Source organism: Panulirus ornatus, chromosome 72, assembly GCF_036320965.1.
Source record: "Panulirus ornatus isolate Po-2019 chromosome 72, ASM3632096v1, whole genome shotgun sequence".
In the NCBI taxonomy this organism is placed as follows: domain Eukaryota; kingdom Metazoa; phylum Arthropoda; class Malacostraca; order Decapoda; family Palinuridae; genus Panulirus; species Panulirus ornatus.
The window spans coordinates 6,419,029-6,435,175 of record NC_092295.1 but is presented as its reverse complement, the minus strand read 5'-3'; the positions used below and the strand labels follow the sequence as shown (position 1 = coordinate 6,435,175).

General features: G+C 40.3%; 1 protein-coding gene and 1 long non-coding RNA gene across 13 annotated transcripts in view; one reads left to right on the top strand and one right to left on the bottom strand.

Annotated features, from left to right (window-relative positions):
• LOC139748110 (follistatin-related protein 5-like) overlaps positions 1-16,147 on the top strand; it is a 467,164-nt gene that overhangs the window by 292,278 nt on the left and 158,739 nt on the right. Inside the window, exon 1 of one of the 12 annotated variants that reach the window (XM_071660760.1) lies at positions 9,681-9,734. The exons of 10 other annotated variants lie outside the window; for them this stretch is intronic. The gene's annotated coding sequence lies outside the window, so the exon portion shown is untranslated. Of the gene's footprint in view, positions 1-9,680; positions 9,735-16,147 lie in introns of those variants that run through there. One more of the 12 variants, XM_071660758.1, reaches the window with a different exon arrangement.
• LOC139748112 (uncharacterized) overlaps positions 1-16,147 on the bottom strand; it is an 89,580-nt gene that overhangs the window by 45,239 nt on the left and 28,194 nt on the right. The gene's annotated exons all lie outside the window — the stretch shown is intronic.

Below are 16,147 nucleotides of genomic sequence, written 5' to 3'. Positions count from 1 at the left end.
CTGCTCGTTAATGTACATCTTTCATCTCTTTACCTAGGACGCAATACTGTGATATATGAAGAAGAAAAATAGACAATGGAAGTATGAGATGTAATGAGTAAGAGATATGTAAAAGCAGTAACCGAAAGATGCAGATAGCGATGGTTATACGATATATCGTCTGTATTCGTTCTTAACCTTAAACACAAACTAGAAGTTTTCCTTTTACGTAAAGCCTTTGGCCGTATATGTATGAGGCTTCCCTGTAATCATTTATTTCCTCAGGTTCTATAGAGTTATTGAGACAGCGGAGTTCCGTTCCTTATGCAAATCAGCCTCCCACGATACCATATATTCCCTCTACGTTGATTACTTTCTTGGCATGAGAACACCCGGTTGGAAAATGATTGTCGATTAGCGTATGTTATATACTTCTTATCCACAACGGCACACTACTTTTGCTTTCCTCTTCAAGAGACTGTGAAGCCAGGCTTCGAAGTTAACATGGGTTTCTTTAGGGTAAATTCATATCCCAGTAATTCAGAGTTGTATCTGTATCAGTGCACAATCTTATTCAAGTAACTAGACTTCCCTTCAGTATATCGACAATCTGCGAGTATTACTGTGTAATTTTACTCAGAATATCAGCGTCCCTTTCTATATCAACATTCGCTACGACAACACTTCTCTCACTGCACCATTCTTCTCACTGTAGCAGCAATTAAAACATTTCCTTCACTGTAGCAACATATGCTTGGCTCAATTTCTCTTCAGCATATCAGCATTAACCGTAGACATATACATGCCTCCCTAATCACAGGAAGAACTTAGCTCCCTTATATTTCCTTTTTGTGGTTGACCTCCATACAGAAACTATAGGATGTAGCCACTTTAATATAACAAATATCAGTATAGCAACCTTGGAAACAAGTCATTGCAGTTACCCAAATATATCAACAGTGTAGGTGACACAATATAGCAACAGTGTGGCAGGTAAGCCTCAGTTTCACATCAGGCGAGGCCCAGACAGCAGGCAGGGTTGGTGTGTCCAGGTTATAATTGCTAATTGATTTTATCTCGATGTGTCGAGGGGAGGGTTATTGATCGTGTCAGGTGAGGCGAAGTTCTACAGGGCTGTTGTCTTGTTCCGCCTTTTATCATACCGTCTTGTATACTCCTCTCAAACTGTATTGCGATGTAAGTTGGCCGGTTGGTATGATATTTTGTATAACAGACTGTGTATTGCTTGTCTTTACGATGGTATTCTATACCGAGCATGTTGCATAATGTAGTTCGTATCTCACACTAGGGATTGCGGTATATATTTGTTGGTCTGCATAATTTTTGTATGCTGGATTGCGTATTTTCTTATTACTGTAGTGTACTGTATAGTGCATGTTGCATTATGCAATTTTAATGCACTGGAAGCTGCATTCTCTCATACGATATGGTGTGGTATCACGCTTTTTTTCTGTATCACTTCGACTGAAAACTACTTTGGCATATTGCATGATCTATTCTTATGATACTTTATATCACTTCTGTGCTGTAAGTCACTAATTTACTGAAACAAACATTCTGCTCATTTAATGTGAATTAACATACTATTGTGTCGAGTAACATTTCAGCTAAAGTAAAAGTCCATTATTCTGTATTTTTGTTTTTTCTGTTTTCTAGTTGCATATTTTATCGTGTGCTGTGTAACTTTTTTGTAGGTACTGTTGGGCGTTTCTTTTTTATTGTTATATCATTTGTTTTATTCCTTTAATTGTTTTACCTAAGTATGTGTTTAATTACTCAGGTAGTTGTTTTGTCTGTCTTGTTCTGGTGTTTAAACAGTCCGTTCTCTGTTACCACGCTTGTACAAAGTTAGCTTTTTATCACAAAAGGTTCTACAAGAGCCTGTACATATTTTCTTTCCTGAAGTTTATTGTCAACAGTTTATTTTCTTGAAGGTCATAATTTTCTTGGTTCTTATGCTTTTTTTTATGCTACAGAGAAACGACCGAATGTCTTTGTTTCTTAGTTCTGCGAGTGTGCGCGCGAGTGTACGTTTATGTACTATACTTGTTTTACTTGGAGCTTAGACTTTGTACATATGTATAATCATTACTCTTATATGCACACACGCGCGTGCCCGTGCACACACACATTCATCGACCAGTCAAGAGGGAAGGATGAACATCTACATAGGCCGACTGTCACACCTAGGGCTCGAACCCGGGCAGGCCCTTGCCGTGGAAGTCTGTGCGTGTGAAACGAGTTGCATTACTGCAACATATTATGGATATGACGCTAGGGGGTACGATAGTCGGACTCATGGATATTGCATTAGATTCCAGTGTTAGGATGACGCCTCAATCCGTGGTCTAATAGCGAGATCATAATGTTGCAGGCAAGGACGCTTGTATGACAATCTGAGCTTAAATAATATCTTACGTGGATAGGGAAGGATGACGATTTCCAAGATGATAAAACAAAGTACACTGGTAAAAATCACCGGTGATGGCCGAGATGTTTTTCTCCATGTTTTAAAACACACTGAAAACTTGCGCCTTTTTGAAACGATTAGAGATCAATCTTCAGTGTGTTTCAATGTAGCCTCCTAAAAGCCTGTTCGTTTGTAGTCCCCGACACTGGCAAAAGGAAATGGGAACATCACGGACATAACACACAAGCTCCTGTCTATCTCACCTCAAACCTTATACATCTAAGGGACTAATTCCTGGCATAGGGACTCTGTTCAGAGATCACAATATGCTTATGTTGATGCACAGTTGCGTAGCCTACGGTTGTGAAAGGCTAAAGACAAGGTATAGGACCAGATTTGCTCCATGAATATCCAATGCTTGAGAGAGATCGTTAGGGGAACGTATCAGAAATATGCTCATAACGTGACAGTGGCCTCTGACGTCATTAGTCGCCTGGAATAACATGTTTGCCAGGTGTTCACAGGGCCTTTCATCCGGTGTCTATGTTCTCTCTAATTCAACTCCAGTTCCCGAACATTCACCAGTTTCGCTACATGGGGTCGTGCACTCATTCTTACCAGGGTTTTCTGAAGTACTGTGCTAGATGGCAGTGCGAGGCCTTCATAGATAGTGATATGGCAAAGTTGACAATCTCGTACAAGACTGAATACAGAAAATCATCTTTTCTACAGTCAGTGGCTTCGAAATTCAAAGCAAACAACTATTTTGAACCGTTTTGCTCTTTCACTCGCATATTATAAAGTTTCAGTAATGTTTGTTCTTGTAGACAGAGTCTAAGCATGTTTCCCATACGTCTTTGCTAACATCTTAAGATTTGAATTTGTCTATATATCATTATCACACAAGTATCCTCGAGTCTAGTACAATAAAACAGCACACTTATGACACATGATGATCGTTAATTCCAGCATCTTTATACATACGAATGTTGCTCAAAACTATCATCCTTCAGTATCTATGTTTAATTTATAATGATTGTTGTTTACCTTTAGTCAGTGTGGAGTCTTCTGTCACCCACTGATGTGGGTCATATAGCGTGTCTTCCCCATGCAATCCTGTACATGCACAGCTCCGAACATTCCCAAGTGAAAGCCGTTCCCTCAACACAGTACTATTTTGTAGAATTCAATTCCCACTCTCCTCTCGTCTCATAAAATGTTCACTTCAGTCACACAAACACACTCCGCTTCATTTTTCTGTAAATTTATTACGTTACGTCCACCTTCTAAAAACAATATCACGTTCCAAAATGTTTAGATAAAACATTTCAGTTCTTCATTGAAATCATTGAGCTTAAAGGTATCTGAAATGAGCAATCCATATTTGAAACTAATAATTACATGTGCAATGCGAGGTTCGTATTGATTAGGTCGTGGTCGTCAAATGATTGCTGTTATATTGCATTTCATACGTTGTTATGACGGCAGAACCCGGAGCCCGGGGCCATACAGACGTTCTTCCCCACGCACCCTCGTCTTCATCAGTGAATCAATAATGTCGAGTCAGACCAGCTGCTTTCACTCACACCAGCTGTTGCCATTCAGACCAGCTGTTGTTGCTCAGACCATTTGTTACTCATAGATGTTGCCGCTGCTCAGACCAGCTGATGCCATTAGACCAAGTATTGCCGGTCAGACAAAGCGTTGTCACTCAATGCATTCATACGTAACAGGTCATCACCACAATGGTGTCTACTTATGAACATTCGCACGTCATACATTTCTTACTCGTTTGCGTTTTTCATCATAATGTAATCATTCTCCAGCAAATAGGAGAAATTTGAATCTCGTAATGAAGTGTTTATAACAACGATGACGAAATTCAAGTAACAGAATAGGTACCAGAGTGTTGTAAACAGTAATGCGTGTCTACGTAGTGCGGGACGATCAGTGGATAGACGGTTCGACAATAGAGTACGACGACACGACCCCGGAGCAGGACGTCACGACCCTTGAACACGACGGCAGGAACCTTGAGCGTAACGACGCAACTCTGAAGCACGACAGCCAAATCTCTACTGACCCTGAAAGACTCTGGTCAAAGGTCACGACGTCAAACCCAAGGGGCGTATCGTCGTTCGCAAAAGCAGTCCTTTGATGCTGGAGGTTAGTACTACCCTTATGGTCCCTGCATAAAGAATGAACCAAGAGTTGGACGTGTTGGTGTGATAGGAGAGGAAAGATGAATGCAGGAAAAAATGAAATGCCTCGCTCCGTGTTGTGTGGCAAGAGGAAATTCAAATATTTCTGGTCAGCAGTCTACAGCTGACATTTATACCTTCCCGTATATAGAAACATTCTATATATTCTCTCTACATAGTTGGGGGGGGGGAGTAGGATATAGACTTGCACAATACATTTGACATCCGACTGTGGGCTTTAATCTTCGCTTGTTTAAATCACATTGGCTTGTAAAAATATACACTATCATTTAGCATCTTATAAAGCAACATTAGATATCTACTTTGAACTCAAGACAATATTTATATGACAACGACAAACTGCCTAGATAGACGAGGTATTCACAAGCTAAGGAAATTGCAGTGGTCAGAGAAAGGACCCGCGTTTATTTACGGCCGCCAACACACACACACATATATATATATATATATATATATATATATATATATATATATATATATATATAGTTACTGTCTCCCGCGTTAGCGAGGTAGCGCAAGGAAACAGACGAAACAATGGCCCAACCCACCCACATACACGTGTATATACATAAACACCCACACACATATATCAATATATATATATATATATATATATATATATATATATATATATATATACAGATGGAAGCCTTATCGTTATACTGTAACTGTACCAGAACAGAGAGGAGCGGAAGATGAATAGAGAAAAATTCTCCCGCACTAGTCCTCCCCTCTGTCCGTCCTGACAGTAAAGAAGATTAGACAGGTATCGCTGACAGTCACCTGAGCGTGAGGAATGGTAGATCGTTGAGAAGAGAGACGTAGTGTGTTGTTATCCAGGTCCCTGGCAGGTGGCAATCCTCTTTGCTCGGCTCTTGCCATCCTCCCTCCCCCACTGGTCAGAGCCAGTAGCTCACCCGCGGCTCCACATCTCCCTGATCGAACTTATGTATCTCCAATTTGAATTCGTCGGTTGTTTTTCACATGTTCGTCTCAGTCCTCTCCTCCGACTCTGTGCAATGATTTTCCTTCCTTTTGTCGCTTTGTTTTATTGTCCCAATGTCCAAGAAGTTGATTCTCATCGCTGTGATTACTATTATCATAACCGACCTTCACAATAAATCTTTTCATTCACGGTCACTCATAATTTTTGCCATCGTTGTCATTGAAGTGGGACGGGACAAAGCTCTTCGGCGATGTGCTTAGGATCCCATCTCAGATACGCTGGTACTTGTTTATTAAAGAATTCATGAACTGATACATGCTGTGAGGTGGTGTGCCTTTTCAACGTCCCAGTACCGTCCACACCAGACACATGAATATCCTTATACACGATCCAGCACCACTCGGACCTGGGAGACATTTCGAGACCCTGGACGATCCAATACTCATCCTCACTTGGGGTCCAATTTGCCGCGTGTGGTTTGGTCTTTTTACCAGTGGAAATGGAATGGAGCTACTGCAACCAGGGCTGGTATCTGGAACCTGGAATTGTAGGGCTAGTGTCCCGACCACTAAGCCACGTCTTATATTTATCACAGTCTTCGAGATTACAAAATTTTACCATTTCCCTCTCTACGTGTCCTTATATTGTCTTAAAGATTACCTGAATCATCTGTTTCGTAAATGTTAGTATGAAAAGACAAGACCCTCTAGAGTAGCAAGATATGCTGTATGATTTCATATACTGTAGATGTCCCTGAAAGTATAAACAATCATCAACCCCAGTGCCCTACAGCCAGACCTACTGCAGTAACGAGATTCAAATAGAATTCTATGAAAATACGTTTCTTCATTTTCTTCGTGTGAGGGAAGTTAGAGTTGTGCTTCAGTTGAAATTTTTAGGGTGTACTGAAGAGCCTGGGAAGGGAAGTCATAGGGTAAAGATTAGGTGAAGGAAGGCTCTCTGGACCTTTTGGGTGCAGAGCGTCTGTAAGCAATTGGTTGTGTCAGAGCCTAAGGGTAGGTGTGCATGAGGGTGTGTGCGTGTACGGACCCAGAAGAGAGAAACTGATAAAAAGATAAATCCACGGCTTTAATACTCGAATGACCATTTTCTTGGTGTGTGACAGATACACTAATTTCATACAGAGACTTTTTATAAAGTCTTTATAACTAAGTTTTATACAAGTTGTGAATTACGTTACAGCAATTCTTCCCGAAGATAACATTTCATATTTGCCGAAAGACAGCAGTTGCATTAATGAGGATGTCGCATATCCTATATCTTTTGCTGCATATGAATGACATTTTTCTCCAAAGGTAAAGATAGGAAAGAGATCAAGAACGACCGAAACATATTCCTTGAAACCAATCTTATAGTCCTTTTTCCTGAAAATAAAAAAGTTTTTGGTTTGGCAACTTTTTTTTTTCAACTTTTGCAAATATCCTGCCGGGGTAAAGCAGCACAACTCTGATTTGTACTCAGAAAATGCATCCTTCTTGGGTTTTTATGAAATTCATGTTTCTATGGTGTGCCAGGAGTTGTATGTGTTGTGGAAAGACATATGAATGGTACAAACGAATGTTTGGGGTGTTTGTATAGAAGTACTCGAGTTGTGGAAGTTGGGTACACAGACGTTGTGTAAAGATACTAGAGTTTTATAGATTGTGAAACACTGTAGAATGCGATATGGGAGTTGATATTATGTGAAGGGATGTAACATAAAGGTACCAGTAAGAATCCGATTGGTCTGTGACGAGGTTATGTTTGAATGACAAAAGCAATCCAAATTTCTATTCCCGTTTAGATACAAGATTGTAAAGTATGACGCTTCTCCCCACTCATCACACTGACGCATCACTGAAAAACGACCATATGATACAGAGAACATAGCGACATGGAATTCGGTGTAATGTAGAATGAAGAAAAAACACGTAATGACAGCTACAATCTACTGAATAATAAAGGTTCTAGAACAAAGCTGATATTGACCATGAATTTGATATTCACGAAGAATTAATTACATTAATGTAATTAAGTGTATTGATAGTCTGAATAAACATTATCTGATGGTAATTAATCCCGATGTTAATCAATACAAATGAATTTTGCCCACATTCGTATTAAGTCTTTCCTTTAACAATATTTCTCTATCTCCAAAATTAAAAAAAATGAGCCTAAACTGAACCATCAAATTCATCATATCGAAAACATTTAGATATCTGGGTCTTCGCTTTTGTCATGTTCCTCAAAACTTTGGCTTTTTTTTTTTACAATTTTTTTTTTTAAATAAAGAAATGAACTTTGGTGCATTTCCTTCATTCATTTAGCTTTTTCTCTCTCTATTTCAGTGTTCGACAAGAAGTGAACAGCGTGTTCTATACATGATCTAGTTTGAGGGATTGTAAAGAGGAACATTTGTCTGCGATCTATACTACTTTTGCTTTGAATATTTGTCTATACAACGAAATCCATGTCATGGTTCTGAAACCTCCATCAGTTTAAATCTCTTCGAATCATTGAAAATGAAAGACAAAACGTGTGTTTTACATTTGCTTTCAAATATCATTTGTTAGGAAGCCTTTATCTTCTCTACGTAATTTATCTCTTCATTAATCTCAACTTGCATCTTTTCAACATCAAGCTATGTCTATTTTCAACATGTTTTTGACATTGAATTTAAAGATTGTAATCTGAATACTTCTTTTGATATATTATGCTCCTGATCTTATGGACGCTACTTATCAATTCATAAGTAGTGTAACGTTTTAATACTTGAAGGAACATTTCTGTTATACGTAGAAATGGATATCTCCGCTTAATAGCCCGTAAGTAACATTCAAATTTTGAGGAACAAACTTTTTTTTTCAAGTTTCTGTGTTCTTGGCTCACTCGCCTCTCGAGTAACGAGTCTCATTCTTTCTTCCTCACGACCTCCACTCACTTGAGGCAGCAGCTCACAGGCCGTTCTTAACCCTCCCTCATCTCCTCTCTAGGAGTCTTAGGCCCCCACCTTCAACAGAGGTTTCCGTGCAGCAGATCCGCAGTGGAGGACTTAATTTTCTCTCAGGATTTCGAAGGTTTCCGTTGCCTCAGAAACAGTTCAATGAGCAGTTTTTTCTATCTCTTCCTGAACAACATTTGCTTCTATTTGTTCCGTCATATGATGTTAAGAAATTCTCAAAAAGGTTCTTACTCGTCTTGTATATATAAATGTATATACAATTGAATATCCTACTCAAAAGTTAATGACAGAAAAACAGCAGTCAAGTTTTGTTGTCACCTTAACGTAGTTGCTTATCGTCATCACTCAATCCTTGTAATACTCAATATGAGAAAGAAAACCCATTTTTCTTTTGATCCCTTTCTTCTGAGAGAACTTATCTTCCGCGTGTATAATGCTTCCTCTATTGGTAATGTCTTTAGTAAAACTGCTTTGAACTATGGTGCCTGTCGTGGATGAGAGACCCTTACGAATGCGTGAGAGGCAGAGAGGAGGAGGATTTAATGCTAAGGGTGTCGCCAAGAATGAGCAGCTCCGAGCGAAAATTCCGTGGGCGTGATTGTGGACGAGAAAGGCAAGTGACCCTGAATGGAACTCAGAGAATGCGTTGATAAAATGGCACCGAATAAACGCCAAATCCTATGAATCGTACTGTAAATAATGCTTGGAATCATACAGTAAATAGTACTATTAATCATACTGTGAACGATTCTCCGGATCATACTGTATATAGTACTATGAATCATACTAAGTAACAGTAAGATGTATGTTTAGTTTGTGAAAATACGAAGAGAGCTTACTTAATCCATCTTGAAAGTATACAAATGGCATTGGTAAGTTTAGACGCACTTAAGTTGGGTACAGAGTTACTTAATGTAGTTATACTTAACTGGCCTTCAGAGCAAAGTTATTGCTTGGCCATTACGACCTTATTACTGTGTAAGGCCGAGATTTAAGCACCGAGTAAGGCAGATATACACCATTACGGCAGTGTGTGAATGACACAGAATTGCAACTCCCACCTTCTGTGCTAACATTCTTGCGTTTTGGAGATGTTTTGAAGATGCATTTCACACATCACTTAATCCTTTTCTCCTTTAGGTTGGTGAGGCAGTGGACCAGGTGAAGAACCCATCAGCAGCTCTCCTGCAGCAAGTGGGTCACGGCTGCTGCCATATTAGCCTCGCCTCAGTTCACGTCGGATCTGGCGGAGGACCTACAGGTTTTCCATAGGGTTTTCCATCGTCTATAGTGCTAGCTCCATCTGTGGGATTGGATAACTGACGGAGATATCGAGATGAAATAGCGGTGCGGCACATGAAAGATATCACGTAACTTGCTCCAGACTACTGCGGGAGTACCAAGATGTGTTGGCTCTGTATAGAGTGTTCACAACCTTCAAGAATATGGAAGACTTGTGCACTTCTACACCTCTTCTTGCAATCACTTGCTTTTTCTTCATTATCCTGGTATTTTTTCTTCACAGTCTCTTTTCTTATTTACCCATTGCCATTACTCTAATATCTGTCTTGCCTCTCCCAGCCAAGCCTGTACGCTAGGCCTTCTGGCCACAGGAGTATCTTCCCAGACACACCCCCTATTTTCCTTGAACTCAGCCTAACAGCCGGTGGTAATCTAGAGACGAGCCTCCAGGTCTTTGCAGGGGGGCTTTGCAGGAAACAAGGATGGCAAACAGTTATTGGAAACACGCCCAAATTGGTGTAAATAACTTCATGTCAGCACGGGTCTGGCATACTGGGTGGTGGTGGTGCTGCCCAACAGAGGATAGTATGCCAGTGTATGGAGGGAACCACAGCATTGTTTGGGCAAGTCATCATTCGCAGAAGAGAAAGGAAGATTCATCCTACATACATCGGGTTTGTAATGCACTTAGGAAAATATTCAGAAAATGGTAACACTTGCTGCTAGGAGGAGGGTCAACTAGGATAGCTGCTTGCTCTTACTTTGGGAAGGTCGAAGGCCAAGCAGGTCACCAGCGGTGGCCCTTGGTAATGTATAATTTGACAGCAACGGCGCACGTCCTCCACGCCAGATCCATTATCGTTCATGTATAAGTATAAAGATTTTTTCATACTCTTTAATGTCCTGAATAATCCTGAATTATACAAAGTATTTTCAGATAGTCTCAGTATTTTTCCAAGTCTTCTGTGTTCAGCTTGCTAAGTTGATCAACGCTGTTACTTTATGGCATCTGAACACATTCAGAGGTTTTAGGTTTGGCATATTTGACCATTTCGAAAACCGTGTATATATATATATATATATATATATATATATATATATATATATATATATATATATATATATATTGTCGCTGTCTCCCACGTTTGCGAGGTAGCGCAAGGAAACAGACGAAAGAAATGGCCCAACCCACCCCCAATACACATGTATATACATACGTCCACACACGCAAATATACATACCTACACAGCTTTCCATGGTTTACCCCAGACGCTTCACATGCCCCGATTCAATCCACTGACAGCACGTCAACCCCGGTATACCACATCGATCCAATTCACTCTATTCCTTGCCCTCCTTTCACCCTCCTGCATGTTCAGGCCCCGATCACACAAAATCTTTTTCACTCCATCTTTCCACCTCCAATTTGGTCTCCCACTTCTCGTTCCCTCCACCTCCGACACATATATCCTCTTGGTCAATCTTTCCTCACTCATTCTCTCCATGTGCCCAAACCATTTCAAAACACCCTCTTCTGCTCTCTCAACCACGCTCTTTTTATTTCCACACATCTCTCTTACCCTTACGTTACTTACTCGATCAAACCACCTCACACCACACATTGTCCTCAAACATCTCATTTCCAGCACATCCATCCTCTTGCGCACAACTCTATCCATAGCCCACGCCTCGCAACCATACAACATTGTTGGAACCACTATTCCTTCAAACATACCCATTTTTGCTTTCCGAGATAATGTTCTCGACTTCCACACATTCTTCAAGGCTCCCAGAATTTTCGCCCCCTCCCCCACCCTATGATCCACTTCCGCTTCCATGGTTCCATCCGCTGCCAGATCCACTCCCAGATATCTAAAACACTTTACTTCCTCCAGTTTTTCCCCATTCAAACTTACCTCCCAATCGACTTGACCCTCAACCCTACTGTACCTAATAACCTTGCTCTTATTCACATTTACTCTTAACTTTCTTCTTTCACACACTTTACCAAACTCAGTCACCAGCTTCTGCAATTTCTCACATGAATCAGCCACCAGCGGTGTATCATCAGCAAACAACAACTGACTCACTTCCAAAGCTCTCTCATCCCCAACAGACTTCATACTTGCCCCTTTCCAAAACTCTTGCATTCACCTCCCTAACAACCCCATCCATAAACAAATTAAACAACCATGGAGCCATCACACACCCCTGCCGCAAACCTACATTCACTGAGAACCAATCACTCTCCTCTCTTCCTACACGTACACATGCCTTACATCCTCGATAAAAACTTTTCACTGCTTCTAACAACTTGCCTCCCACACCATATATTCTTAATACCTTCCACAGAGCATTATATATATATATATATATATATACATTTTTTTCATACTATTCGCCATTTCCCGCGTTAGCGAGGTAGCGTTAAGAACAGAGAACTGAGCCTTCGAGGGAATATCCTCACTTGGCCACCTTCTCTGTTCTTTCTTTTGGAAAATTAAAAATGAGAGGAGACGATTTCCAGCCCCCAGCCCTCTTCCCTTTTAGTCGCCTTCTACGACATACATGCAGGGAATACATGGGAAGTATTCTTTCTCCCCTATCCCTAGGGATTATGATACACACACACACACACACATATATATATATATATATATATATATATATATATATATATATACACTTCATATTATTGTAGTGTTTCAAACTTCCCAAAACGGAGTAAAACACTGCTAAGAAACGATCTCCTAATTTCGACAGTTTCTCCCTCACTAATGTTTCACTTATAGTTGTCTCGTATCAGTACAAACATTGATACTGTGGAATACAAGCATGTAAATGGATCCCTATTAGTGTTTCACCGAAAACGACAAAAACAATATCTGAAACAGTGGCTTGTATTGTAGTTTTACTCTTAAGCCAAATATAAGAGCTATACATCGCATTTGTTTGAATTTATATGTGAATTACAGATACACTGCAGGATTTATATACATGCCAGAAATATTCCTAAGGCATAAATACAAACACTAGTGGGTAGCTGGTGGCTTGACATAAAGCTATGTAAATCTTCCTTGATTACCGACTGCGAGGAAGGACTTCTGAGAGTTGAGGAATTTTGGAGAGTGTTGTTAGAGAGCTCCTGGGAGAATAGCGAAGAAGAGAGAGATAGGAAAGAGAAGAAAAGGTGGAGGATGGGCAACATTATTGGGCTCCGTGCAGCTCGTCCATTGTCAAACAAACAAAAGTCCTCGGGAATTGCGAGATATTTCTTCGGAAACAATAGAAAAAAAATTATTTATATAATATATATATATATATATATATATATATATATATATATATATATATATATATATATATATATGGATTGAATGAAGTCTATATATAACCAGAAGTAAAACGATCGATTCTAATAACAGTCTGTTGATGGCATCAACATGTAATCATCTTAACATTAAATTGTCCTGATATCTGCTCTTATGATTAAGTATTGTCATATTAACAGGTTGATTACATGTAAATCGCATCCAAGAATGTTCGAGGATGTTGCAATGTCTTACAGCAAACAGTATTTCACTTTAAGTTCGTCCTGTCCAGTCGCCCCATGAGAGCATTACCGAGCGAGGAACACACAATTGTCGAGAGGAAGAATGTCGCTCTTAGAGCCTCATTTCTCCCACTAATGCCACACTTTCTTGGGCCGAATTCAGTGTAGTCCAGTGAGAGGTTCTAGAGAAAGTTTCCAGGCGCCGTAGCTTTACCAACATTGTTTATACTTTCTTCCCTGTCGTCCTGACTGTCCCGTTTTTACGAATTACTCAACTGCATCATTTCTGAATTGGTCTGATTATTCTGTAAACACTCAGTCCTTTATCCAAAACGTTACTTTCTTAAATATATGAAACTTGGCAGTGTTACCACGTGTTACCGATGGACGTTTGGTCTGTCACAGCAGTGTTGTCACGTGTGACTATCTACGAAAAATGCTCGGGGCGTCCTGACTGGTGGCGCTGAACAGGATTTGAAAAGAATTTGCCTTGAACGTGTGTGGATTTTCATCAATCTGAGCATCAGTCGAAAGTATTCCAAGTCGTGTCGAGTGGATCTAACGATATTCGAGGCCGTATGAAGTAGGCCACACGATATTTGAAGCCGTATCAAGAACGTCATAGAACGTTTGGGGCCCCTGGGAGTGGAATTTTTAAAGCCTTAAAAGTACACAGATCAATCGAGGCTCTACAAGTAGGTCAGAGGCTTTCCAACGACCTTTTAAGTAGGTAATGGAATACTTAAGTCCCACGTAGTCAGTCTCTAGACTACTCGAGCCCTAGCTGATAGTCCGTGGACTATTTGAAGTCTAGTTGGATAGTTTGAAGGCTATTCATTGCTTTCAGATAGTCTGTAGAGACAGTAAACCATCTGAAGTCCAGTCAAGACGGTCTGTAGATATAAAGTATTCGAAGCCTAGTCAGATAGGCTACAAATTCCATTCATAGCCTGTTGACTACTCGAAGCCTAAGTTAATGTGTCCGTAGAGTAGTCATGGCCGATCGTAATAGAACGTAGGATATTCGGGAATCCATTTATTAGTTTGTGTATTATTCTGCTTGGGGATGATATGAATGGTGGCCGCAGTTCAGATGACTAAAATGTTTTATGAAGAATCTAATGCAACACGAAGCCTAGTCCGCGAAGTTCAGTGCTCAGGTAAAGTTTAGATTCTTCAGTTTCCAGTTATGAAGAATTTGAATAATTCGAGTTATTGAATGGTAGAAGACGATTATTGATGTCTAAGCTCTGTGGATTGAATTTTACTTTAAGGTTTGCAGATTATGGATTACTGGAAACCTGATTAAGCAGACAAATGACATATGTTCTGATAGATTATTCCACATCTAGTCCATGGATTATGCATTAATTCCATTACGACACATTGAATAACCTATTATGAACTATTGTAGAGAGGGAGCTTAAGATATGAATTATCCAGGAACCGATATGGTGAAATTTGAATCATTCGAGACGCATCGAAGTTACTCTTGAATTAATGGAGACTCGGGCGGGATCGTCAACACCATGACCTTTAACCTTTTGATCTCTGATAGCAAGAACGTGGCACAGCGTGGAGAACCCCTCTCCTTGCCCAGAGCAAGAGTGGATTTTGTGTATTTTCTCTCATGTCTTGATAGATGATCGAAATCACAAGTGATTTGGCATATTTGAACTTAAGACCTTATAAAGAATTCTTTCTGAAGACATTTTGATGCAAGTTCTTTACTTTATAGAACATCTGAAGGTACATTTTCTTTTTGTTTTGATTTTTAAGTTTCATTATCAACAAGATCAGTCATTGTATTGTGTAGATGTACTAAATCTCCCAGCCTTGAATGTAACTATACAGAGAGAGAAGCAGGTAATCTCCCGACCAAATGCGTCTAAGGATTATTTAGCAAACTATCCATTTGTGTTCGACAAGTTCAGAACTCCTGAGGGAATGTAGTCCAGATCAGCCTATCAGTGGGGTCAAATACAGAGTCATGGTTCTGAATCATGTCAGCGACAAACTAACCTCAAACATGCCATTTCCAGCACATCCACTCTCCTGCGCACAACTCTATCCATAGCCCACGCCTCGCAGCCATACAACATTGTTGGAACCACTATTCCTTCAAACATACCCATTGCTACTTTCCGAGATAATGTTCTCGACTTCCACATATTCTTCAAGGCTCCCAGAATTTTTGCCAACTCCCCCACCCTATGATTCACTTCCGCTTCTATGGTTCCATCCACTGCCAAATCCAATCCCAGATATCTAAAACACTTCACTTCCTCCAGTTTTTCTCCATTCAAACTTACCTCCCAGTTGACTTGACCCTGAACCCTACTGTACCTAATAACCTTGCTCTTATTCACATTTACTCTCAACTTTCTTCTTTCACACACTTTACCAAACTCAGTCACCAGCTTCTGCAGTTTCTCACATGAATTAGCCACTAGCGCTGTATCATCAGCGAACAACTGCATACTTGCCCCTCTTTCCAAAACTCTTGCATTCACCTCCCTAACAGCCCCATCCATAAACAAACAACCATGGAGACATCACACACCACTGTCGCAAATCTACATTTACTGAGAACCAATCACTTTCCTCTCTTCCTACACGTACACATGCGTCAATGGATTAAACCAGAGTATGTGAAGCGTCTGGGGTAAACCATGGAAAGTTCTGTGGGGCCTGGATGTTGAAAGGGAGCTGTGGTTTCGGTGCATTATTACATGACAGCTAGAGACTGAGCGTGAACGAATGGGGCCTTTGCTGTCTTCCTAGCGCTACCTCGCGCACATGAGGGGGGAGG